Source organism: Pristiophorus japonicus, chromosome 11 (assembly GCF_044704955.1).
Source record: "Pristiophorus japonicus isolate sPriJap1 chromosome 11, sPriJap1.hap1, whole genome shotgun sequence".
Lineage (NCBI taxonomy): Eukaryota > Metazoa > Chordata > Chondrichthyes > Pristiophoridae > Pristiophorus > Pristiophorus japonicus.
This window is the reverse complement of record NC_091987.1, coordinates 87,220,782-87,247,478: the sequence shown is the minus strand read 5'-3', so window position 1 is coordinate 87,247,478 and position 26,697 is coordinate 87,220,782. Positions and strand designations below refer to the sequence as shown.

The window sequence follows — 26,697 nt, the reverse complement described above, 5'->3', positions numbered from 1 at the left end:
GTTGCATCAGCCTAGTGGGCCGAGTGGTTTTTCATCATCCTTCTTTTCACATGTTCGTGCATATGTATAACTTCAATCATTTACAAAGAATAAAAATTACAAATGTCTGCAAGGGTGCTTTAAATGTTGATGTTACAATGCCTTACAATAGACTGCTGCTGAAATAATGTAATATAGCTTACGAATGTTGCAGGCAGTAATGAGGTGTAATGGTTTTTTTCACAAATAAATTGCAATTGGAACACTCCATTGGCAGGATGGTTCAATTGGCTTTGCTTAACTGGAATATAACATGGTTCTAGAACACAGAACCAATTAAGTGATATTTTCACTGATGTAATCTGATTTTTACTGGGTTTGAAATGTTACAGGGCAGAGTAATAGAAAGGGAACTTTGGAAGGCACATAAAATAGTTGCCCAGGAATCACGTGACTGCGGTAACAGTAATCCATAAAAATAATCCCAGCAAATAATTCCTTACCTAGATGAGCTCATGAGAAATAAACTTTTTTCTCACAATATTCGTGTACTTATTATCCACCACAAATGTGACCTATTTCCACCTCTTCAACATTATTTGCTTCTGTCCTTCCCTCATCCTGCCAGTCACTGAAACCCTCATCCAGGTCATCATCAGCTCCCAGTTCAACTTCTCTAATGCTCTGCTCACCATCTCCTAAGCTTTATCCTACATAAACTGCAACTCCTTGAAAACTCCACTACTCACACCCTACCTCATACTAACTCTCACTCTGTCCTCGATGGCCTCTATTCCGCAGTGTATTGAATTCAAACCCCTCATCTTTACTTACAAGTCCCTCAATGGACTTGTCCTACTCTCACTGCCCAACCACAATCCCTTTGCTGTTCTAACACTAGCCACCTTTGCATCTCCCTCACTCCCTTCTCCATTTAGTGGCAAAGCTTTCACTGTCGGCGAGAACAAGGCAGCAAGTCAGATTATTAATTGCTCTGGAATGTCACCTAACCTTCATTACCAATATTACTGTGCAGCTCCCACATCCTTTAAGCGGAAGCCTTCTGCCCCATTTTTTTTTTTAAAACACTGAACATGTGTGTGGTCCACAAAGTAGGCAGAGATCTGACATTGTGGATTGATTTTCAGATTGGGTTTTCCCATTTTACATCCCTTTATTGAGCAAACTAGATCAGAAACTATTTTCTGGGGAATGTTTGTGTATGTGTGTAATTGAGGATCACAGAGCTTGGGAAAAGAGAGACTGGGAAAAGGAAAGGAATCGGGTCAGAAGGGAGGTGACTGCAGTCTGAATCTTTCGGAGATTCATTTCTGCATTAGACACCTTCAGTAATTCTAACACTAACAATTCGATGTTGGCAGGGTGATTATTTTAATAGAATTTAATGTCAAAATATTACTTTGTATCCACATAAATTATTGGAAACCCAAAACTTATGCAGCAGTCTGAACTCAGTCCTACTATAACATATAGCCATAGAAATTTGTATGGCTTGGCTGCAGGTGTGATGAAGTAATGGAGGGAGTGGCAGGTTTTCAGAGTAATGGAAATAGCTAGATGACTCTATGTTAATGACCTGATTTATTTGGCTCTGTATCATTTAAACCAACTAAATCACATTCTCAGTGAGAGTAATATTTCTGCTTTATTATTTCAATCATTTATGCAGGATTCAATATATCAAAACAAAGGCCAACACCAAGGCTAAATATATTTGTCCCGTCTTAATCTAAATAGATGTATTTATGCACAGACATAGAAACATAGAAAATAGGTGCAGGAGTAGGCCATTCGGTCCTTTGAGCTTGCACTACCATTCAATAAGATCATGGCTGATCATTCCCTCAGTAGCCCATTCCCACTTTCTCTCCATACCCCTTGATCCCTTTAGCCGTAAGGGCCATATCTAACTCCCTCTTGAATATATCCAATGAACTGGCATCAACAACTCTCTGCAGTAGGGAATTCCACAGGTTAACAACTCTGAGTGAAGAAGTTTCTCCTCATCTCAGTCCTAAATGGCCTACCCCTTATCCTAAGACTGTGTCCCCTGGTTCTGGACTTCCCCAACATCGGGAACATTCTTCCTGCATCTAACCTGTCCAGTCCCATCAGAATCTTACACGTTTCTATGAGATCCCCTCTCATCCTTCTAAACTCCAGTGTATAAAGGCCCAATTGATCCAGTCTCTCCTCATATGTCAGTCCAGCCATCCCTGGAATCAGTCTGGTGATCCTTCGCTGCACTCCCTCAATAGCAAGAATGTCCTTCCTCAGATTAGGAGACCAAAACTGAACACAATATTCCAGGTGAGGTCTCACCAAGGCCCTGTACAACTGCAGTAAGACCTCCCTGCTCCTATACTCAAATCCCCTAGCTATGAAGGCCAACATATCATTTGCCTTCTTCACCGCCTGTTGTACCTGTATGCCAACTTTCAATGAATGATGAATCATGACACACAGGTCTTGTTGCATCTCCCTTTTCCTAATCTGCCACCATTCAGATAATATTCTGCCTTCGTGTTTTTGCCCCCAAAGTGGAAAACCTCACATTTATCCACATTATACTGCATCTGCCATGCATTTGCCCACTCACCTAACCTGTCCAAGTCACCCTGCAGCCTCTTAGCGTCCTCTTCACAGTTCACACCTCCACCCAGTTTTGTGTCATCTGCAAACTTCATCTAAATCATAAATGTATATTGTAAAGAGCTGGGGTCCCAGGACTGAGCCCTGCGGCACTCCACTAGTCACTGCCTACCATTCTGAAAAGGACCCATTTATCCCGACTCTCTGCCTCCTATCTGCCAACCAGTTCTCTATCCACGTCAGTACATTACCCCCAATACCACGTGCTTTGATTTTGCACACCAATCTCTTATGTGGGACCTTGTCAAAAGCCTTTTGAAAGTCCAAATACACTACATCCACTGATTTTCCCTTGTCCACTCTGCTAGTTACATCCTCAAAAAACTCCAGAAGATTCATCAAGCATGATTTCCCTTTCACAAGTCCATGCTGACTTGGATCGATCCTGTCACTGCTTTCCAAATGTGCTGCTATTTCATCCTTAATGATTGATTCCAACATTTTCCCCACTACTGATGTCAGGCTAACCGCTCTATAATTACCCGCTTTCTCTCTCCCTCCTTTTTTAAAAAGTGGTGTTACATTAGCTACCCTCCAGAGTCGACAGACTGTTGGAAAATGATCACCAATGCATCCACTATTTCTAGGGCCACTTCCTTAAGTACTCTGGGATGCAGACTATCAGGCCCCGGGGATTTATCGGCCTTCAATCCCATCAATTTCCCTAACACAATTTCCTGCCTAATAAGGATATCCTTCAGTTCCTCCTTCTTACTAGACCCTCTGTCCCCCAGTACCTCCGGAAAGTTATTTGTGTCCTCCTTCGTGAAGACAGAACCGAAGTATTTGTTCAATTGGTCTGCCATTTCTTTGTTCCCCATTATAAATTTATCTGAATCCGACTGCAAGGGACCTATGTTTGTCTTTACTAATCTTTTTCTCTTCACATCTATAGAAGCTTTTGCAGTCAGTTTTTATGTTCCCGGCAAGCTTCCTCTCGTACTCTATTTTCCCCCTCTTAATTAAACCCTTAGTCCTCCTTTGCTGAATTCTAAATTTCTTCCAGTCCTCAGGTTTGCTGCTTTTTCTGGCCAATTTATGTGCCTCTTCCTTGGATTTAACACTATCCTTAATTTCCCTTGTTAGCCACGGTTGAGCCACCTTCCCCGTTTTATTTTTACTCTAGACAGGGATGTACAATTGTTGAAGTTCATCCATGCGTTCTTTAAATATTTGACATTGCTTATCCACCGTCAACCCTTTAAATATCATTTGCCAGTCTATTCTAGCCAATTCACGCCTCATACCATCGAAGTTATCTTTCCTTAAGTTCAGGACCCTAGTTTCTGAATTAACTGTGTCACTCTCCATCTTAATAAAGAATTCTACCATGTTATGGTCACTCTTCCCCAAGGGACCTCACACAACAAGATTGCTAATTAGTCTCTTCTCATTACACATCACCCAGTCTAGGATGGCCAGTTCTCTAGTTGGTTCCTTGACATATTGGTCTAGAAAACCATCCCTAATACACTGTAGATAAAATAAATGGGCAGCTATACAAACAGAATCATTCCTAATAATTCATTATAATTTGAACAAAAAACATGTATTTTCATTTACTACTGTTATTAAAAAAGTTTTCATATTTTGGGTGATTTTCGTTCTTGTTCATACCTCGGAAATGAAGCTCTGCACTTTTAGCAACAGTGTCTGTATTAGGGTCTCCCAGCTTAGGTTCGCCAGATTATGGAGTATATGCAGCGTAAAGTTCCCTCTGCATTGCCTTAACAGCCAGCCTTAGAAGAACAATCCACTATTTTGTATTTTTCATACCAGTTAATTTTAAGGCCTCGATGAGTAAGAGAATTTTTGGCATATTATGGATTGTTTTGTGCAGTGAACCCAACCCTAATAGAAACAGGCTAGAGCAACCTGAGGTAAATGTAGTCACCATCCATTAGTGAGGTACAGAATGGTGCGGTTAAGAATCTCAATGCGCTTATCAAAGATGAGATTGCGGACAGTGAGGACCTTGTTCAGTGTACCGAACATTCTAGAAGGAAATACTCCCATCTTTGAGACCATCTGTGTAGTTTCTCCCCACTGTCACCAGCCTCTTATCTAAGTGTCTGTCTTTGCCCAGTCCTTCAAGCATCTTAGCTCTCTGACCCAGGTATGAACTTGCACATTCCATGCAGGAATGGACTTGGACACATGGTAAAACGTTTTGGGTTGGTACAGAATTAATGAGAAACAATCAGAACGAGCCAGAGAAGCTGCTGAAATCTGGCCAGCGCAGTCCATCATTGGCGAGCTTCGGGCGCAACCTGCGAGGAAAAGCCCAACGTGAAGTTTTTTTTACCGCACCCCTCAAAACATCGGTTAGGTGCAAATTGAGAACTCGCTAGAAAACCAGAGTCCAATCGAGAGAGACCAACAAGTGAGTTTGAGCAAGAGAGAATGAGAGGGAGAGAGCAGGGCCGGAGAGACTTTGAACAGCCAAGGGCAGAGCAGCCGTAGCAGCCAGGGCGGGAAGAGGCCAACAGCAGGGCAGAGCAGGACATCCGCAACAGAGGTAAGCGAGGTGTGATGGCAGTAGGGTTGCCAACTCTGGCTGGATGTCATCACATGACCTCCTCCCTCCAACTGCCCCTCCCCCGTACTCCCACATTGGCCGCCTGCCATGTCCATTCTCGTGACGCACCATCTTCCCACGCCAATTGAAAAACTAACAACTCTTCATTACCCGATTTGATGATTCTTGATGGTCAGTCAAGCAGCATTTTTTCCCCCAACTCCAAAAATGTTATAACCGATAAGCAAAAGTGCTGAAAGACAATGAGTTCCATTAATGGGAGTGTGAGCAGCAGGAGTCCGGGGACAGCGGAGCGGACTATAAAGGCCCAGCGTCGTTCGGAGAGGCTAGCCGGCCGGTGCAGCTGCAGCTGGGAGAGAAGGCAAAAAAGAAGTAGAAAGAAATCGAAAGATGACGTCACAGCCAAGGGAGTAAGTGATTGGCTGGTGATTGGTGGGTAGCTTTTCTTTTTCTTTACTATATCAGTAAGTAACCTTTAGCATTGCTGTTGCCAAATTAAGTTAATCTAGGGGTTAAGTCATGGCAGGAGAGCTCGGACACATGTTATGCTCCTCCTGTAGTATGTGGGAAGTCAGGGACACTTCTGGTGTCTCTGACGGCTATGCGAGCGGGAAGTGTATCCGCCTCCAGCTCCTGACGGACCGCGTTGTGGAACTGGAGCTGCGGGTGGATTCACTCTGGAGCATGTACGACACTGAGAATGATGTGAATAGCGCATTTAGTGAGTTGGTCTTACTGCAGGTAAAGGGTCCACAGCCAGATAGGGAATGGAAGACCAACAGGAAGAGCAGTGCAAGGAAGGTAGTGCAGGGATCCCCTGCGGTCATCCCCCTGCAAAACAGATACACCGCTTTGGGTACTGTTGAGGGGGATGACTCATCAGGGGAGGGCAGCAGCAGCTAGGTTCATGGCACCGTGGCTGGCTCTGCTGCACAGGAGGGCAGGAAAAAGAGTGGGAGAGCGATAGTGATAGGGGATTCAATTGTAAGGGGAATAAATAGGCGTTTCTGCAGCAGCAACCGAGACTCCAGCATGGTATGTTGCCTCCCTGGTGCAAGGGTCAAGGGTGTCTCAGAGCGGGTGCAGGACATTCTGAAAAGGGAGGGTGAACAGCCAGTTGTCGTGGTGCATATAGGTACCAACGATATAGGTAAAAAACGGGATGAGGTCCTACGAGGCGAATTTAGGGAGCTAGGAGTTAAATTAAAAAGTAGGACCTCAAAAGTAGTAATCTCAGGATTGCTACCAGTGCCACGTGCTAGTCAGAGTAGGAATCGCAAGATAGCTCAGATGAATACGTGGCTTGAGCAGTGGTGCAGAAGGGAGGGATTCAAATTCCTGGGATATTGGAACTGGCTCTGGGGGAGGTGGGACCAGTACAAACCGGACGGTCTGCACCTGGGCAGGACCGGAACCAATGTCCTAGGAGGAGTGTTTGCTTGGTTTGGGAGGAGTTAAATTAATATTGCAGGGGGATGGGAACCTATGCAGGGAGACAGAGGGGAATAAAATGAGACAGAAGCAAAAGATAGAAAGGAGAATAGTAAAAGTGGAGGGCAGAGAAACCCAAGGCAAAAAACAAAAAGGGCCACTTTACAGCAGAATTCTAAAGGGTCAAAGTGTGTTAAAAAGACTAGCCTGAAGGCTCTGTGCCTCAATGCGAGGAGTATTCGGAAGAAGGTGGACGAATAAGGTGGTGCGCAGATAGCAGTTAACAGATACGATGTGATTGGCATCACGGAGACATGGCTTCAGGGTGACCAAGGCTGGGAACTCAACATCCAGGGGTATTCAGCATTTAGGAAGGATAGACAGAAAGGAAAAGGAGGCGGGGTGGCGTTGCTGGTTAAAGAGGAAATTAATGCAATTGTAAGGAAGGACATTAGCTTGGATGATGTGGAATCGGTATGGGTGGAGCTATGGAATACCAAAGGGCAGAAAACGCTAGTGGGAGTTGTGTACAGGCCACCAAATAGTAGTAGTGAGGTTGGGGATGGCATCAAACAAGAAATAAGGGATGTGTGCAATAAAGGTACAGCAGTAATCATGGGCGACTTTAATCTACATATTGATTGGGCTAACCTAACTGGTAGCAATGCGGTGGAGGAGGATTTCCTGGAGTGTATTAGGGATGGTTTTCTGGACCAATATGTCGAGGAACCAACCAGAGAGCTGGCCATCCTAGACTGGATATTGTGTAATGAGAAGGGACTAATTTGCAATCTTGTTGTGCGAGGCCCCTTGGGGAAGAGTGACCATAATATGGTAGAATTCTTTATTAAGATGGAGAGTGACAAAGTTAATTCAGAAACTAGGGTCCTGAACTTAAGGAAAGATAACTTCGACGGTATGAGGCGTGAATTGGCTAGAATAGACTGGCAAATGATACTTAAAGGGTTGACAGTGGATAGGCAATGGCAAACCTTTAAAGAACTTATGGGCGAACTTCAACAATTGTACATCCCTGACTGGAGTAAAAATAAAATGGGGAAGGTGGTTCAACCGTGGCTAACAAGGGAAATTAAGAATAGTGTTAAATCCAAGGAAGAGGCATATAAATTAGCCAGAAAAAGTCGCAAGCCGGAGGACTGGGAGAATTTTGTAATACGGCAGAGGAGGACAAAGGGTTTAATTAAGAGGGGGAAAATAGAGTACGAGAGGAAGCTTGCCAGAAACATAAAAAATGACTGCAAAAGCTTCAATAGATATGTGAAGAGAAAAAGATTAGTGAAGACAAACGTAGGTCCCTTGCAGTCGGATTTGGGTGAATTTATAATGGGGAACAAAGAAATGGCAGACCAATTGAACAAGTACTTTGGTTCTGTCTTCACAAAGGAAGACACAAATAACCTTCCGGACGTACTAGGGGTCCGAAGGTCTCGTGAGACGGAGGAACTGAAGGATATCCTTATTAGGCGGGAAATTGTTTTAGGGAAATTGACGGGATTGAAGGCCGATAAATCCCCAGGGCTTGATAGTCTACATCCCAAAGTACTTAAGAAAGTGGCCCTAGAAATAGTGGATGCATTGGTGATAATTTTCCAACAGTCTATCGACTCTGGATCAGTTCCTATGGACTGGAGGGTTGCTAATGTAACACCACTTTTTAAAAAAGGAGGGAGAGGGAAAACGGGTAATTATAGACCAGTTAGCCTGACATCAGTAGTGGGGGAAATGTTGGAATCAATCATTAAGGATGAAATAGCAGCACATTTGGAAAGCAGTGATAGGATTGGTCCAAGTCAGCATGGATTTATGAATTTACAAATCATGCTTGACAAATCTTCTGGAATTTTTTGAGGATGTAACTAGCAGAGTGAACAAGGGAGAACCAGTGGATGTGGTGTATTTGGACTTTCAAAAGGCTTTTGACAAGGTCCCACACAAGAGATTAGTGTTCAAAATCAAAAAACATGGTATTGGGGGTAATGTACTGACATGGATAGAGAACTGGTTGGCAGACAGGAAGCAGAGAGTCGGGATTAATGGGTTCTTTTCAGAATGGCAGGCAGTGACTAGTAGAGTGCCGCAGGACTCAGTGCTGGGACCCCAGCTCTTTGCAACATACATTAATGATTTAGATGATGGAATTGAGTGTAATATCTCCAAGTTTGCAGATGACACTACTCTTGGTGGCGGTGTGAGCTGTGAGGAGGACACTAAGAGGCTGCAGGGTGATTTGGACAGGTTAAGCGAGTCGGCAAATACATGGCAAATGCAGTATAATGTGGATAAATGTGTAGTTATCCACTTTGGGGAAAAAACACGAAGGTAGAATATTATCTGAATGGCGGCAGATTAGGAAAAGGGGAGGTGCAGCGAGACCTGGGTGTCATGGTTCATCATTCATTGAAGGTTGGCATGCAGGTACAGCAGGTGGTGAAGAAGGCAAATGGTATGTTGGCCTTCATAGCAAGGGGATTTGAGTATAGGAGCAGGGAAGTCTTACTGCAGTTGTACAGGGCCTTGGTGAGGCCCCACCTGGAATATTGTGTTCAGTTTTGGTCTCCTAATTTGAGGAAGGATATTCTTGCTATTGAGGGAGTGCAGCGAAGGTTCACCAGGCTGATTCCTGGGATGGCAGGACTGACATATGAGGAGAGACTGGATCGACTGGGCCTTTATTCACTGGAGTTTAGATGGATGAGAGGGGATCTCATAGAAACATATAAAATTCTGACGGGACTGGACAGGTTAGATGCAGGAAGAATGTTCCCGATGTTGGGGAAGTCCAGAACCAGGGGACACAGTCTAAAGATAAGAGGTAAACCATTTAGGACTGAGATGAGGAGGAATTTCTTCACTCAGAGAGTTGTTAACCTGTGGAATTCCCTGCCGCAGAGAGTTGTTGATGCCAGTTCATTGGATATATTCAAGAGGAATTAGATATGGCCCTTGCGGCTAAAGGGATCAAGGGGTATGGAGAGAAAGCAGGAACGGGGTACTAAGGGAATGATCAGCCATGATCTTATTGTATGGTGGTGCAGGCTCGAAGGGCCGAATGGCCTCCTGCACCTATTTTCTATGTTTCTATGCTCCCGATGATTTCTCTCCCATGTTTTCTCCCAGCAGTGCCCTGGAAATTAATATTCAATTCCTGTAGCCTCCAGGACAAAATGGGAGGGCTGGCAGTCACAAAACGATAAGTACTAGTTAAATAATTATTTAGCTAAATGCTAATTTATAGATTTTACTACAAAATACCTTCAGGGGCTAGGTTAAAAATAATAAATAATAGTTTTTATTGCTGAATAGCTTCAGGAGGTAGGTAATAATTGTAATAAATCAGTGTGAGTAATAATTCAATAAACAATAACTTGAAAATATGCTCTGTTGGGTTAAATATTGAAATAGGTATAACAGGATTAGCAAGGCGGGTGAGTGTACAGTATGCTGAAGTGGACCTGCCTGGGCTCACGTGCCATTCAGGGTGAACACATATGCATAAGATATACAAAGTTTGCACTCCTTGAGCAGAAGTTTGCACAGCTCATCATCATCATCATAGGCGCTGTCTCGAACGAGGATGACTTGCTTCCACAAGTGTTCACAGATGTTTCAATGAATGACCCGATGTTCCAGTCCTGAACTCTAATTGAGGGGATGGAACATGCCTGTGCGTGGATTTTTTTTAATGTGCGGTGACCGTTGCACATCAGCCACACATAGGCTCGACAGAGCTAGGCTTTTATCCAGTGGCAAGGGTTGAATCAGGATGACTGGAGACCTACTCTGCTGCACGGACCTAGTGCGCACACATATCACAGTATGGGCTGGCTCGTACTGCCCCTGGACCCTCGGCTCTTCTGAGCCCCGCACCCTCATTTGCCACACCTTCGCCCACGATGTTCCAGGGCCCATCGCTCCAGCTCCATTTATAGCCCTGACCTGCGGCAGTGTTCTCACACAGGTCGGGGCGACCCATATTGGCACACCCCGCAACATTCGAGAGGAACAAAGTTTGCTGCAGCAGACGCTCCAGAGGGCAGCTGCCAGAAGACAGGGTGGCCATTGGCAAACATATGAACATAGGAACAGGAGTAGGCCTTTCAGCCCCTGGAGCCTGTTCCACCATTAAATGACATCATGGCTGATCTGCGACCTACCTCCATATACCCACCTTTGGCCCATATCCCTTAATACCTTTGGTTAACAGAAAGCTATCAATCTCCGGTTTAAAATTAACAATTGATCTAGCATCAATTGCTGTTTGCGGAAGAGAGTTCCAAACTTCTACCCTTTATGTGTAGAAGTTTTTCCTAGTTTCACTCCTGAAAGGTCTGGCTCTAATTTTTAGATTATATTCCCTAGTCCTAGAATCCCCAACCAGCAGAAATAGTTTATCTCTATCTACCCTATCTGTTCCTCTTACGATCCTGAAAACTTCGATCAGATCACCTCTTAACTTTCTAAATTCCAGGGAATACAACCCTAATTTGTCTAATCCCTCCTTGTAACTTAACCCTTGAAGTCCATTATCATTCTGGTAGGAAGTATCAAGTTATAGAAAAAAAAGAGACTTGGATTTATCGAGTGCCTTTCACGATCACTGGATGTCTCAAAGCGCTTTATAACCAATGGAATACTTTTGAAGTGTAGTCACTGTTGTAATGGATGAAAAGGACTCATACGTGGAGCTGGATTTGTATAATGGCTAATAAACCTGTTTAGGCCAATCAGATCAGCCCAGGACATCGCTGCAGGTGTTCCTCAGGACAATGTCCTAGGCCCAACCATCTACAGCTGCTTCATCAATGACCTTCCCTCCATCATAAGGTGAGATTGCACAGAGCTCAGCTTCATTCACAAGTCCTCAGATAGTGAAGCAGTCCATGCCTGCACGTAGCAAGATCTGGACAGCATCCAGGTTTGGACTGATAAGTGGCAGGCAACATTTGCACCATGCAAGTGCCAGGCAATGGTCATCTCTAACAAGAAAGAGCCTAATGCCCTCCAAGTCCTCCATCATTAACATTCTGGGGTCATTGTTGACCAGGAACTCAACTGCACCACTCACATAAATGCCATGGCCACTGGAGCAAGCTGGGTATTCTGCGACGAGTGGTTCACCTCCTGACTCCCCAAGGCCTCTCCACTACCTACAAAGTACAAGTCAGTGATGTGACAGAATAATTTCCATTTATCTGGATGGGTGCACAGCTGCACCAACACTCAAGAACTGTGGCACTATCCAGGACAAAGCAGTTCTCTTGATCGGTACTTCACGCAATAGTCTACATATCCACTCCCTCCACCACCAGCGTACTGAAGTGTGTACTATCTACAGGATCCACTACAGCAACTTGCCAAGGCTTCTTCGACAGCACCTCCCAAATTCACAACCTACACTACCTAGAAGGACAAAGGCAGCAAGTGTATGGGAACACCAAGACCTCCAAATTCCCTTCAAAGTCACACACCACCCCGACTAGGACATATATTGCCATTTGTTTATCATTTCTGTGTTCAATTCCTGACACTCTCTAACCAATGCAGGTGTGGCAGCACCTTCACTACATGGACAGCAACGATTCAAGCTGAAGACCCACCAACTTCTCAAAGGCAACTAGGAACGGGCAAAAGGTGTTGGCCTTGCCAGTGACATCCACATCCTAAGAATGAATTATTTAGAAATCAGAAATTGTTAGGGATGCAAGGGGTTATCTTTCCAATAGATTAAAATACAGTATTTTATGAATGAAAAAATTGCATTGCTGGAACAAGCTCTTTTCAAGATATTTATTTTTTATACTTTCAGCAGAAAACCTACTTTTAGATTCATACGATCTAAACAGCAGGATTTTTCATTCAAAATGCTAGATTGGATATGCAAATATGAACTATCTGTACGACCAGATTTTCACACATCCGCTTCTATCTAAGCATTTTTTGCTCTGAGTCAGGGGAGCAAAAACTGAAAACAGATGTCTTGTGTAATTGAAGCATTGGCCCCTACTCTTCACCGCTGACTTCTAATTCTCTACTGGGGACATTGGTTTATGTGCAAAACACGCTGGTTCAATAGCGGTGTTGACTTTTCTGATGGCAGGTATGGTTTTGGGCTCTGAGGGAACCCTCCACCTTACCGCAAGCAGCAGGTTTGCATGTTCATGGAGAAATGGGTGGCATTATCCCAGCCTTGATAGGTTAGAAAATGATTCCCCAACCAGTTCTAGCTTGTTCTGACTCACACTTGAATGTAACAGGATATATTTTGACAAATAAAACACTCTGTCCTTTTCAAGCTGAGGTTAACATTTGATTAATCGGCTCCTTCATGGAAAATTGCTGTATTTCACTAAAATATAGCAAATATCATTTGACTGCATTGAACTAACAATTTTGTCATCGAGACAGAATAGCGAGAATAAACATGGTTAGCTTTCTCCAAGACATGACTCAGACCAACAGAAACTTTAAAGATACTAGTGGATCTTCTGTTTATGATAAATCACATACACTGCTTTGTAAGTTCAGGTTTTATACCATGTAATGTGTAATGTATTATTACATAATGAGGGGAGTGTTTACATATTGATAGCGCTTTTCCGATACGTGTAAAGTGACTGCCTTGAGGAAAGCTGTGCTTAACCTGGTCTGTCTCTTTAAGGTGATAAAGGTTAATGTCACCAGAACAGAAATGTGACTTTCTCCTTGCTGTGTGGGGTGGTACTCTAAATAAACACATCCCGATGTTAATCCGAGGCTAATTACTATTCCTGAGAAAATCTTTTGTGTTAAAAATAACTGAAATGGCGACACTGTCCCAGCTCCTGAAACTCAGCAGAAAGGAACAGTTTATTGGCCTCTCATGCCCTAGACTGGCAGCTATTTGTAAATCTCTGGTTTCTTCCCTTGGGAAGAATCTCATTTCGTCATTCAGGTAGATCATGGCTGACCTCAACTCCATATCTCTTGATACACTTATCCAACAAGAATCAATCAATCTCAGTCTTGACAATTTCAATTGATCCGTCTTCCACAACCCTTTCAGGGAAAGAGTTTCAAATTTCCAATACCCTTTGGGCTGAAAATTTGGTACTGCCGCCAGGCGCAGAAGTCCTGCCCCGCGAGCTATATTGGGTGAGGAAGTGAAAATCTCGCACTTGACGTCCTCTTGGGGGCAGGACTGGGGCACAAAGCCTTGCAAATTTTCCAGCGCTATGTGGAGAATGCGTAGCACTGGCGGGAGGGAGAAGGGACCATGGTTAAACCACCAGGGAGCAGGGTGCCATAGCAGCAGCCCGGCACACAAGTGGAGTGCTGGGCTGCAACATCGTGGCACGGACCCCACGATCTACATTGAAGAAGGCCGCCATTTTTTTATTTTTCACTGCCACAACTCCCTTTAATTTTCACCCCACGAGCGGCCGACAACCCGGTATGCGCCCTGCCAAGCTGTCACGGGCATTGGCTGCGGCAGCTTCCTTTCACAACCACTGGACGTCCCAAAGGGCTTAACAGCCAATGAAGTACTTTTTGAAGTGTAGTCACTGGTGTAATGCAAGAAATGCGGCAGCCAATTTGCGCACAGCAAGCTCCCATAAACAGCAACGTGATAATGACCAGATAATCTGTTTTAGTGATATTGCTTGAGGGATAAATATTGGCCAAGACACCAGGGAGAACTTCCCTGCTCTTCTTCAAAATAGTGCCATGGTATCTTTTATATCCACCTGAGAGAGCTGATGGGGCCTCAGTTTAACATCTCATCCGAAAGACGGCACCTCCGACAGTGCAGCATTTCCTTAGTACTGCACTAGAGCATCCGCCTAGATTTTTGTACTCAAGTCTCTGGAGTGGGATTAAAACCCACAACCTTCTGACTCAAAGGTGAGGGTGCTACCCACTGAGCCACTAGCTGACAAATAAAGACCAACATTCCATTAGCCTTTTAGATTACTTTATGTACCTGTTTTAGTGATTTGTGAACATGGGCACCTAAATCCCTTTGCTGTTCCAACAGCTCCTAGTCTCTCACCATTAAGAAAATATCCTGACTTGTCTTACTGAATAAATGTACAAGCGGCTTGTGGAGGCAGCTGGCGTAAACATTTTTAATGAGGCCTGGCCTCATCAAATTTGGACTGGCCTCGAGCCTGCCGGTTGGGGCATGAGCTGCCTGTGCTGCATCGATTCTGGGCCCCAATCCGTGCTCAGATGAACTTCCACCCTAACAATTCTCCATAACTGCAGGCATCACCCAGCACGCAACAAAAGTTTTTTATATCCCACAAAAGGAGCAGTAGAAGATTTAAACAACCGCAAATAAGTAATTTTCAACCACATATACTGAACTCAGAATTTAACCAATGTGGCCAAGATACTCCTTCTTGTCCCATAATCTGTATTTTATCCAAGAGTTTGATTGTCAAAGCAATTAGGATAACACAGTGGCCAAGAAATTACATGACTGATTATTATTCCAGGAGAATGAGATTTTTGGTATGCTCTCTGCAATTAACAGTCTGCCATCTGCCCAGATGTCTTCAATTTTACTTTAATGCATTAACACATATATTCCGACCAATATATAAAGTTGAAATGTCACTGAGTGAGTAGCAATAAAGAATAATGAGAAAAGTTATTCTTTCTTACTGGTTTCTGTGATTTGTTGCCAATAATCAGATTTGGAAATCCATAACTACTCGTCTCAGATGATGAATGTCAGTCTCAGAACAGCAGGGAGGCGTAATGCATGTTTGTGTTACTTGATTTGTTTTATTTCCACAAATGAGAATGACCATATAACCCAGAAGTGATGCTCGTACAATGATATCCTTGAGGTAACGGACATTAATTCATGATTCTGCTTTTAATACTCTGGCCTGGATTTTTCGTATGATTGCCACCATACGTATGGCAGGGTGGGACTTCTGCCCACTCAACTAACCTAGTGACCAAACAGTCCAGTGTCAGTGTAATTTGAATATTCTGGGTAAGGTCCTGGCTTTCTCAATGTCTCTGGTTGGCCACTTAATACAGTTGGAGGTACGACGTGGTATGCTGTTGCAAGATTTAAGTGCTGGCAACAATTAAAGGACCTTAAATGTAGCATCGCAGATGTTTGTTTTTGGAATTAGGCTTGTAGATCTTTGTAGAATATCTTAGTGATTGGCTGCATGGCATAGATGGCCCAAGTTATCAAGTGCAGGCACTGCTGTCCCAAATAAGGCAGAAAAGGAAGGTTCAATTTGGGACTGAATGGAGGAAGCTCTCAAAAGATAGTGTCTAGCTGCAGAGGAAGGAGGTGGCCAGCATCAATGCCACAATACCACAGATGGCAACTCTCAATCAATCACAAAACGTTTAATGACCTTATCAGGTCTTGCAAAGCAAAAGCAGGCAACTACACCTTCCAAACATGCACAGAACTAAGTATATCTGCCACTTACAAGCACCTTCCCTTAATGTATTGAAGTGCTTACCTTTATTGCCCTAGAATTATTGCAGGCACCTGTACATCCTCAGCCTTCACTTGCCAGCATTGCCTCACTTACAGCCATACCTGCAGCAAAACCACTAAAGCCTCACTTGAAAGGTAATTGCTTGTTTTTTAAAGTTATCACCCCCATTTTGGTCTTCGTGCTGACTCCTAGGTTAAACTGCAGCATATAGGCCTCAATTTTGGTCCAGCCCGTTTTCGGTGCACTTACCGGAGTTGCGGCACTTTTCTCCGTTCCGAAGCGCGGCGAAAAATTTTGTTGCCACTTTGGCCGCTGTCCGGCCTCTTCCCTGTAATCGCGCAGCGTGGCCAGTCAAGTCAGGGTTGGAGCCAGCGTTCTGCGCAGAAAACTGTGCCGGGACATCTGCACATGCGCAGTGGAGTCCGCTGGTGATGTCCGCGCATGAGCAGTAGCTCCTCGCCCCCAGCCTCTCAGTTTGCTTGCTGTAGCCTCTCCTATGAATTGCTTGCTGCAGGTGCTCTGTGGGCCCCGATGCCGGCCAGTTGAATTGCTCCTCGCCCCCAGCCCGAGTGGCCTCCCGGTGCGATTTCTAAGAGATCGATCGCACCGAGAGGCCACTCGGCTAGGGCTAGGGGCGGGCAGCAGGAGAACTGATAGAAATCATCGGCAGGTTCTCACTATCAGTTCTCCTGCCCGCCCCTAGCTCTGGCCGAGTGGCCTCCTGCACCGGCTGGCCTGCTGCCTTCCGGGCCGAGTGTGAAGATGAAGGTAGGACTTATTTCAATTTTTTATTTCTTATTGAATTCTTATTACTTTTTGTTTGCAAGGTTTGGTGGTTTGTAAGGCTTGGTGGTGGTTTAGGTGCAGGCAGGTCCTTTCCGCTTCCCGTCCCATCCCACGCCGAATGGCCTCCGATGTATCTATCTGCGCCGATTTCTTTAACTCTCCGCAAGGATTTTCTGAAGTGGCCACATACACTGGCCTAAGTAGATTTGGAGTAACTATTAGCTGGCCAAAGTGGCCTAAATGGGCAGAACTGGCGTAGGTGGCTGGTAACGCCCCCTTTTGAGAAAAAAATAACTAAACTAAAAAAAAATCGTAACTAACTCAGTTACAGTGGTGCAAATTGATTGGGGAAAATGGGGATTTTTAAGTTATGCCAGAAAAACCAAGTTACTCCAAAATTGAGCCCATAGAAACCAAAGCACATTATCCCTTTTTTCATTCTTCTTAAAGGAGAACACAACCCATGATCAACGTTCCTGTTAAGCTTCACGGCCTCACGACGCCCTGGAGGTGAGCCGATTTTTAAAAGAAGAACTGCGCATGCACTGATTTTTGAATGGGTTGTGCAGCCCCTGCAAAAGGTTAGAGGGAACACTGCCCATAATACCACAAACTCTGCTGTCACACCTCCTACAAGGAGGTTTTAACAGCAGATGGGTGGAAACGGGCGGGCGGTGTTAGAGCAGTGGAAGCACGCGGTCATCATGGTGGAGAGGATGTGAGATCGGAAGCTCAGCTCAGGTTGACTAGGACGGCAAGGTTGGTTTAACCTGAGACAATGTGAGGGAAGGGGACACTTGTGCAAGAAACACAAAAGGATAGTATGCAGGTACAGCAAGTGATCAGGAAGGCCAATGGAATCCTGGCCTTTATCGCAAAGGGGATGGAGTATAAAAGCAGGGAAGTCTTGCTACAGTTGTACAGGGTATTGGTGAGGCCATGCCTGGAATACTGTGTGCAATTTTGGTTTCCATATTTACGAAAGGATATACTTTGGAGGCAGTTCAGAGAAGGTTCACAAGGTTGATTCCGTAGATGAGGGGGTTGTCTTATGAGGAAAGGTTGAGTAGGTTGGGCCTCTACTCATTGGAATTTAGAAGAATGAGAGGTGATCTTATCGAAACGTATAAGATTATGAGGCGGCTTGACAAGGTGGATGCGGAAAGGATGTTTCCACTGATAGGGGAGACTAGAACTAGAGGGCAAGATCTTAGAATAAGGGGCCGCCCATTTAAAACTGAGATGAGGAGAAATTTTGGTTGTAAATTTGTGGAATTCGCTGCCTCAGAGAGCTGGAATTGGAAGCTGGGACATTGAATAAATTTAAGACAGAAATAGACAGTTTCTTAAACGATAAAGGAATAAGGGGTTATGGGGAGTGGGCAGGGAGGTAGACCTGAGTCCATGATCGGATCAGCCATGATTATATTGAATGGCGGAGCAGGCTCGAGGGGCTATATGGCTACTCCTGCTCCTATTTCCTATTTCTTATGTTCTAAGGGGGTGGAATTTCTGGCAAGAGTACTGGGTTTGTGGTGGGGGCTGAAGACGATAGTTCTAGTCGTCCCAGTGTTTAACTGGAGGAAATTGCGGTTCAGCCAAAATTGGCTGACGGACATGCTGTCTGTCAATACAGAGGGTAGTGGAAGGACTACGAGAGTTAGTGGAGAGGTAGAGCTGGATGTCATCAGTGCACATATCTTTGGATGACTTCCCCAAAGGGCAATATAGATGAGGAAGAGGAGTGGGCCAAGGTTAAATCCTTGAGGGACTCCAGAGATAACAACGTGGGCATGGAAAGAAAAGCCTTTGCTGGAAATCCTCTGGTTACGATTGAATAGGTCAGTGTGGAACCAAACCAGGGAAGTCCCACTTCGCTGGAAATGGAGGGAAGAAGTATGGCTTGGTTGATCGTGTCAAAGGCACAAGAGGAGGGATTCTGTGCCACGGTCAGTCACAGAAGATGCCATTTTGACATTGATTCGGGCCCTTGCATTGCTGTGGTAGAGATGTAGAGGGAGGTCATACCACAGGGAGAGAGTAAGGGTTCGAAATTTGGTATCGGCCCGTTTGGGGGCGGTAACCAAGGCACCGTGGGACTTCTTGTGCCAAGCGCAGAAGTCCCACCCCTGCTGAGAAATTGGGGTTACTCCCCGCCACCCCCCGAGAGGAAATGTGCGCAATGTTGGGTGCTCCATTTCCTCTTGGAGGTGGGACCAGGGCGGTAAGTGCGCGAATTTTCCAGCGCTATGCGGCCTCTCCACGTAGCGCTAGTGTGAGGACAGGACCCTCCCCTCCGTTAAAGGGGAGGGCACTCTGAGAGCTCTGCAGTGGGGTGAGGGGCCTCCACCACGCAACCGGGGATGTGGGGTGCCATGGCCACAGCCCGGCACAGAAGTGCAGTGCTGGGCTGCACCATTGCAGCACGGACCCCACGGAATACATCACAAAAGGCCGGACCGGAAAGCCGGCCGAGAAAAAAAATGGCGCCCCGCACCTCTCCGCGAGCGGACTGCGGCTCACTTTGCGACCAGTGAGACCGCCCGCCGCTGACATCACCCGCCTCATGGGGCGCCGCCCAATTTCCACTGTGGGGCGAAAACGTGTTGCTGCGCACGGTGATGACATCATCAGCCGTGCAACAGCCTTGGCGCTACCAGCGGGAGCGCAGCACTTATGGTTTTGCACCTCCGCTAATTCCCGCGCAATTTAACGAGAGGCAGTAGTGCCCCCCCCCCCCCCCCGGCAAGAAGTCGTTTGCGCAAACAATGCAAATTTCTCCACCTAAATCAGCAACAACATTGCTCTAGTTATACAGCACTGGACTCTCAACTTAAAGGCTCATTAAAATTGAACCTTTATTCACGTTGAAATGTACTACTGTTATTCAGTGGAATGGACCCATGCCACTTCCTCTCCTGAAAAGATAGCTTACACTAGGTTACCGGAGACTGGATGCATATAATGCAGTATAGTGGGCAATGTGAGTTCAACTCCCTCACTGTCTAGTGAAAGTAGGCTCCCTACTTGCATATTGATTTTGATGTTTAAGCTTTAGATTTGAAGGATCTGAGCTGTTGACCTGAGTATAGTCAAACATTCAGTTTTGTATTTATACACATGGTTCCTTTCTGGACTCCATTGTCATCAGGTTCTTTGCTTCAGCCAGGAGTCTAGAATGGTCCAAACTGGAAAATTCAATGCAATCCACGTAAGTAAAAACTATACAGAAGTGCAGACAAAACTCTGTAGACAGTATATTGGTTGTGCAATATGCATTTTCCAAATGTACTGATTAAAGTGTACTTAGGAGACAGAGCACATGCTAAGCATCAGACCATAAGAAAACATGCTGAGGTTGATTTTAATCCTAAGCAGGAGACAAGTGAATGGGCGGGGATGGAGGCAACTACAAAACGCACTCACTAGCCTAAGTTTCAGGCCCCGGAGTGTTGCACAAAAATCTAGGCTGTCACTCCAGTGCTGTACTATCGGAGATGCTTTCGAATGAAATGTTAAACCAAGGCCCCATCTGCTCTCTCAGGTGGATGCAAAAGATCCCATGACACTATTTTGAAGAGCAGTGGCATTATTCCCAGTGCCTTGGCCAATACTTAGCCCTCAATCGACATCACTAAAAAAAAAATTATCTGGTCATTATTGTTGTTTGTGAGAGCTTGCTGAGCGCAAATTAGCTGCTGCTTTTGCTACATTACAACAGTGACTACACTTTAAAGGTACTTCGTTGGCTGTAAAGCATCCTAAGGTCATTAAAGTCACTATATAAATGCAAATCTTTCTTATATCTTTCTTTCCTGTCTGCAGAGCAGCTGTTGGCAAGGAAGGATTGGGTAGCCTGTCAGGCTGCAGGTTAGTGGCAGGTGGGAGGGAAGTGTAGATTAGTTCGGGTAGGAGAGCCTGTGATTTTCATTGTGGGGTCTGGAGTGTCATGTTTGTAACTACAATGTAACACCACTGTATTACTGTATACACTCAACTTAGATGCACACCTTGACCACAGGGGGTGAACTTGTGGGAGACAATCCTTACCTGATCACACAGGTATATAAAGGGAGGTCAGTCACATGCAGGGTCATCACTTCTGGAGTCCTGTAATAAAGAGCTAAGGTCACAGAGTGGCCTTGTCTCTGGAATGTGCCTCGTGTGGTTTCATGCTGTAGAGTAAGGACTTTACATTGGCGACGAGAAACGGGAATTCACGACCCATGAGAATGGCTACCGGTAGCACAGAGGAACGGTACTGTGTTGGGGAAGACTGGGACGATTTTGTCGCGAGGCTTCAGCAAAGCTTCGAAACTAAAGACTGGCTAGGCGATGCAGCGGCCGACAAGCGACGGGCTCATCTCCTGACCAGCTGCGGGCCAAAGACTTATGCGCTCATGAAGGATTTACTGGCATCCGAAAAGCCGTTGAACAAAACCTTTGAGGAGCTCAGCAAATTAATCGAGGAGCACCTCAAACCGGCGAGCAGCATACACATGGCTCGACACAGATTCTACGCCCACTGATGCCGTGAAGGACAGAGCATACCGGACTTTGTAGCGGACCTCCGGCGTTTGGCCAGCCTCTGTAAGTTCACAGACACCTGCAGGGGGGAGATGCAAAGGGACTTCTTCATCAAGGGTATCGGTCATGCGGGAATTTTTCGCAAGTTAATTGAGACCAAGTACTTGACCTTGGAAGCGGCGGTGTTGTTGGCTCAGACTTTCATGGCGGGGGAGGAAGAGACGAAAATGATTTATGCACACAATTCTGCCTCTAACGCGGCGATGGATCAGGGAGTCAATATCATTAATGCTACTCAGAGCCCCACAGGCAGGCAGAGGCAGTCCGACATTTACCAGGCAGCAATAGATCCCAGAGCAGGATCTCAATAGAGACAATGGCAGGCTGAACGGACATTCACGCCATCACAGTGGACAATGCGGCCCGGGATGGGGCCATTGACACCCACTAATAGGGTACTTAAGAGCAGTCAAAGGGACAATCAGCGCGGAATTCCTGGCCATAGTCCCTTTGTCCCTAACAATGGAAACTTTAACTCATGCTGGAGGTGTAGGGGAAAACACTTAGCCAGATCTTGCAGATTCCAACATTTTGTCTGCAGAAACTGTAATCTCAGTGGCCATTCAGCCCGAATGTGTGGAAAACCTGCAACCAGACTGATATATGAGACAGAGGGACCAGAAGAGGGTTCTGTGAGGCAGGATGACTTTTGGGTCAAATCGATGGACGCCGAGGTTCAGCGGATCCATGTGGCGAATATTCAGTTCATACACCAAAACGCCACCAATGATGATGAGGGTTTTGTTGAACGGCATCCTAGTACGCATGGAGCTGGACACGGGGGCCAGCCAGTCACTCATCGGCATTCAGCAATTCGAGAAGCTATGGCCATTTAAAGCTAGTAGAACGTATTGAGACACAATTACAGACTTACACCAAGGAAATCATTCCGGTGCTCGGCAGTGCCATGATGGCTGTCACACACAATGGGTCAGTGAACCGGCTGCCACTCTGGATAGTCCCGGGCAATGGTCCCGCCCTGTTGAGGAGGAGCTGGTTAGCCGAGATGAACTGGAAATGGGGGGATGTTCACGCAATGTCCTCGGTGGAGCGAAGTTCGTGCTCACAAGTCCTACAACAATTCGAGTCACTATTTCAACCAGGCATCGGGACTTTCAAAGGCACTAAAGTGGTGATACACATCACCCCGGATGCCAGGCCAGTGTACCACAAAGCCAGAGCGGTGCCGTATGTGATGCGGGAGAAAATCGAGAGCGAAATGGACCGGTTGTTGCGAGAGGGCATCATCTTGCCTGTTGAATTCAGCGACTGGTTGAGCCCCATCGTTCCCATTCTAAAAGCGGATGGCTCTGTCAGGATCTGTAGCGACTACAAGGCCACCATCAATTGGGTGTCCCTACAAGACTAATACCCGCTCCCAAGAGCGGAGGACCTCTTCGCCACGCTGGCAGGCGGCAAGCTGTTCACCAAGTTGGACCTCACTTCAGCCTACATGACCCAGGAACTGGCTGACGAATCCAAACTACTGACCACAATCACCACGCACAAGGGACTGTTTGCGTATAACAGGTGCCCGTTTGGCATTCGATCAGCGGGCGCGATTTTTCAACATAACATTGAAAGCCTGCCTAAATCCATTCCTGGAACGATCGTATTCCAGGACGACATCCTCATCACGGGTCGAGATACCGAGGAACACCTCCACAACCTGGAGGAGGTGCTACGCCAACTGGACCGGGTAGGCCTGTGACTCAACAAGTCTAAATGTGTGTTTTTAGCTCCCGAGGTTGAGTTTCTGGGCAGGAGGGTTGCTGCAGATGGGATTCGGCCCACCGAATCCAAAACAAAGGCGATTCGACGAGCACCCAGGCCCTGCAACACATCGGAGCTGCGTTCATTCCTGGGACTGTTGAACTATTTCGGGAACTTTCTGCTGAACTTGAGCACGTTGTTGGAGCCACTACACGTGCTCCTGCATAAGAGTTGTGATTGGTTTTGGGGGGACTGTCAGGAACGGGCTTTTGATCGGGCGCGAAACCTACTTTGTTCAAATAAGTTGTTGACCCTGTACGACCCCCGTAAACGTTTAGTTCTGACTTGTGATGCATCGTCTTATGGGGTTGGGTGCGTGTTGCAGCAGGGTAATGCTGAGGGTCAGCTACAACCTGTGGCTTCTGCCTCTAGGTCGCTCTCTCAAGCAGAACGGGGATATGGCATGGTCGAGAAGGAAGCGCTTGCATGTGTCTATGGTGTAAAAAAAATGCATCAGTACCTCTTCGGTAGGAAGTTTGAATTAGAGACGGACCACAAGCCACTCACATCCCTGTGGTCAGACAGCAAGGCTGTCAATGCCAACGCATCAGCTCGCATACAGCGGTGGGCCCTCATGCCAGCTGCTTATGACTACTCCATCCGGCACCGGCCCGGCACTGAAAACTGCGCTGACGCACTCAGCAGGCTCCCACTGGCCAACACCACCGAGGGGGCAGCTGAGCAAAGCGCCAAGATGGTCATGGCTGTCGATGCCTTTGACAGTGCAGGCTCTCCCATCACAGCCCGCCAGATCAAAATCTGGACAAACAGAGATCCCCTCCTATCTCTGATTAAGAAATGTGTCCTGACTAGGGATTGGGTGCCCGCACACGGAGCATGCCCTGAGGAGGTCAGACCGTTCCACATGCGGATGGATGAGCTCTCCATCCAAGCCGACTGCCTACTATGGGGCAGCCGGGTAGTCATGCCCCAGAAGGGCAGGGAGGCATTCATCAGGGAACTCCACAGTGAGCATCCAGGCATTGTGATGATGAAGGCTATTGCCCGGTCACACGTTTGGTGACCTGGAATTGATTCAGACGTGGAACACTGTGTTCGCAGGTGCACGACCTGTGCCCAGCTGGGTAATGCCCCCAGGGAGGCCCTGCTCAGCCCGTGGCCCTGGCCCACCAAGCCATGGTCATGCATTCACGTTGACTATGTGGGCCCGATCATGGGGAAGATGTTCCTCATTGTAGTAGATGCTTACTCGAAATGGATCGAGTGCATCATCCTGAATTCATGCACATCATCCACTACCGTGGAAAGCCTACATGCGATCTTTGCAACCCATGGCTTGCCGGACATCCTGGTTAATGACAATGGCCCGTGTTTCACGAGCTATGAATTCCGGAAGTTTATGTCAGGCAATGGCATCAACCACGTCAGGAGTGCGCCGTTCAAGCCGACCTCCAATGGCCAGGCGGAACGGGCAGTCCAAAGCATTAAGCAGGGTATGCTCAGGATTCAAAGACCCTCCCTACAATGCTGCCTATCGCGCCTCCTGCTGGCCTATAGATCCCGCCCGCACTCGCTCACGGGGGTCCCGCTCGCAGAGCTACTCATGAAACGGACACTCAAAACTCGGTTGTCCCTCATCCACCCAGTCCTGAATGTTCCCAATGTTGGGGAAGTCCAGAACCAGGGGTCACAGTCTAAGGATAAGGGGTAAGCCATTTAGGACCGAGATGCGGAGGAACTTCTTCACCCAGAGAGTGGTGAACCTGTGGAATTCTCTACCACAGAAAGTTGTTGAGGCCAATTCACTAAATATATTCAAAAAGGAGTTAGATGAGGTCCTTACTGCTAGGGGGAGCAAGGGGTATGGCGAGAAAGAAGGAATGGGGTACTGAAGTTGAATGTTCAGCCATGAACTCATTGAATGGCGGTGCAGGCTAGAAGGGCCGAATGGCCTACTCCTGCACCTATTTTCTATGTTTCTATGTTTCTATGACATAGTTGAGGGCAAGCGCAAGTCACAAAACGAGTACCATGACCGTAATGCAAGGGGGAGATGTATAGAAATAAATGATCCTGTATTCGTCCTCAATCACGCCATGGGGCCCAAATGGCTTGAGGGTACTATAATTGACAAAGAGAGGAATAGGGTCATCGTGGTAAAACTCAACAATGGCCAGATATGCCGTAAGCATCTGGACCAAGTAAAAAAAGGCTCAGCATCGACACGGAGGAACCTGAAGAAGACCATGAGATGGAGCTCACACTACCGCCAGCGAACGTGCAACAAGAGCAATCGGAAGAATGCACAGTCCCTGAGGTCAGCCCAGACAGGCCGGAATCACCACAGGTGACAGACACTCACGTCAGTGTCCAACAACCAGAGCCCCAACTGCGGCGCTCCACAAGGGAGCGTAGACCATCTGAAAGACTGAACCTATGATCCCAGTAAGACTTTGGGGGGGGGGGGGGGGGTGGTGAAGATGATGTCATGTTTGTAACTACAATGTAACACCACTGTATTACTGTATACACTCAACTTAGATGCAACCTTGACCACAGGGGGTGAACTTGTGGGAGACACTCCTTACCTGATCACACAGGTATATAAAGGGAGGTCCCACGCAGGGTCATCACTTCTGGAGTCCTGTAATAAAGCACCACGGTCACAGAGTGGCCTTGTCCCTGAAATGAGCCTCGTGTGGTTTCATGCTGTAGAGTAAGGACTTTACATGGAGGAGCCCCATAAGCTAAAGTTTTACACTTACCCTGAATGGCCTTTACGTCCTTCCCACCAGCTGCCGACTTGCTTTAGCTTGCTGGAGTAGCTTCCCTGCTCAGGCCACATTTAAAATGCCATTGGGCTTCTATTGGTGTCCGAGCGCCCTGATTAGCATTTATACATTAGGCTCACACCCAAGACTGGTGGACATCAAATTTGCCTCCAAAACCAGCCAGAGAACGACGGCAAAGGAGCAGGAAATGAAGCTGCTTTATTTTAACTGATTGACCACTCCATCCCTGCCAACAAGGGACCATTAAAATTCCCTCCACTGATTAACTTTCTGGGAAAAGGCAGCATGAAACCAATCGCAAGCGGGATTTGAGCAGGCAGGGGCTGGTGCGAGGGCAGAACGCACTCATTGGCCCCCCCCACCCCCCTCGGGGTATTAAATCTCCCAGTGCTACCAGTCCACCCAGAACAGCTGTCGGCAAGGAAAGATTGGGCAGCCTTCGATCGCCTGCCAGCTTGCAGGTAAATGGCACGGAGGAAGGGGGGAGGGGGGTTTGGAGGTCTCGCCGGAGGGAGGGGCAGAGTCTGAGTCAGGCAAGGCTGCGACTTTCCTTGTGGGTCCCAGTCGAGCGCTACTCCTGGCTCCACAAAGGAAAGTTTTATATTTACCTCTGCGTCCTTCCCACCAGCTGCCGACCTGCTTCAGCATAAGCCTGGCAGGAATAACTCGGAATGTAATAGGAAGCCTGCACATTAAAATA

The 26,697-nt window shown here is 46.6% G+C and overlaps 1 protein-coding gene across 1 annotated transcript in view; it reads right to left on the bottom strand.

Moving 5' to 3' along the window:
* LOC139275554 (target of Nesh-SH3) overlaps positions 1-26,697 on the bottom strand; it is a 200,214-nt gene that overhangs the window by 79,718 nt on the left and 93,799 nt on the right. The gene's annotated exons all lie outside the window — the stretch shown is intronic.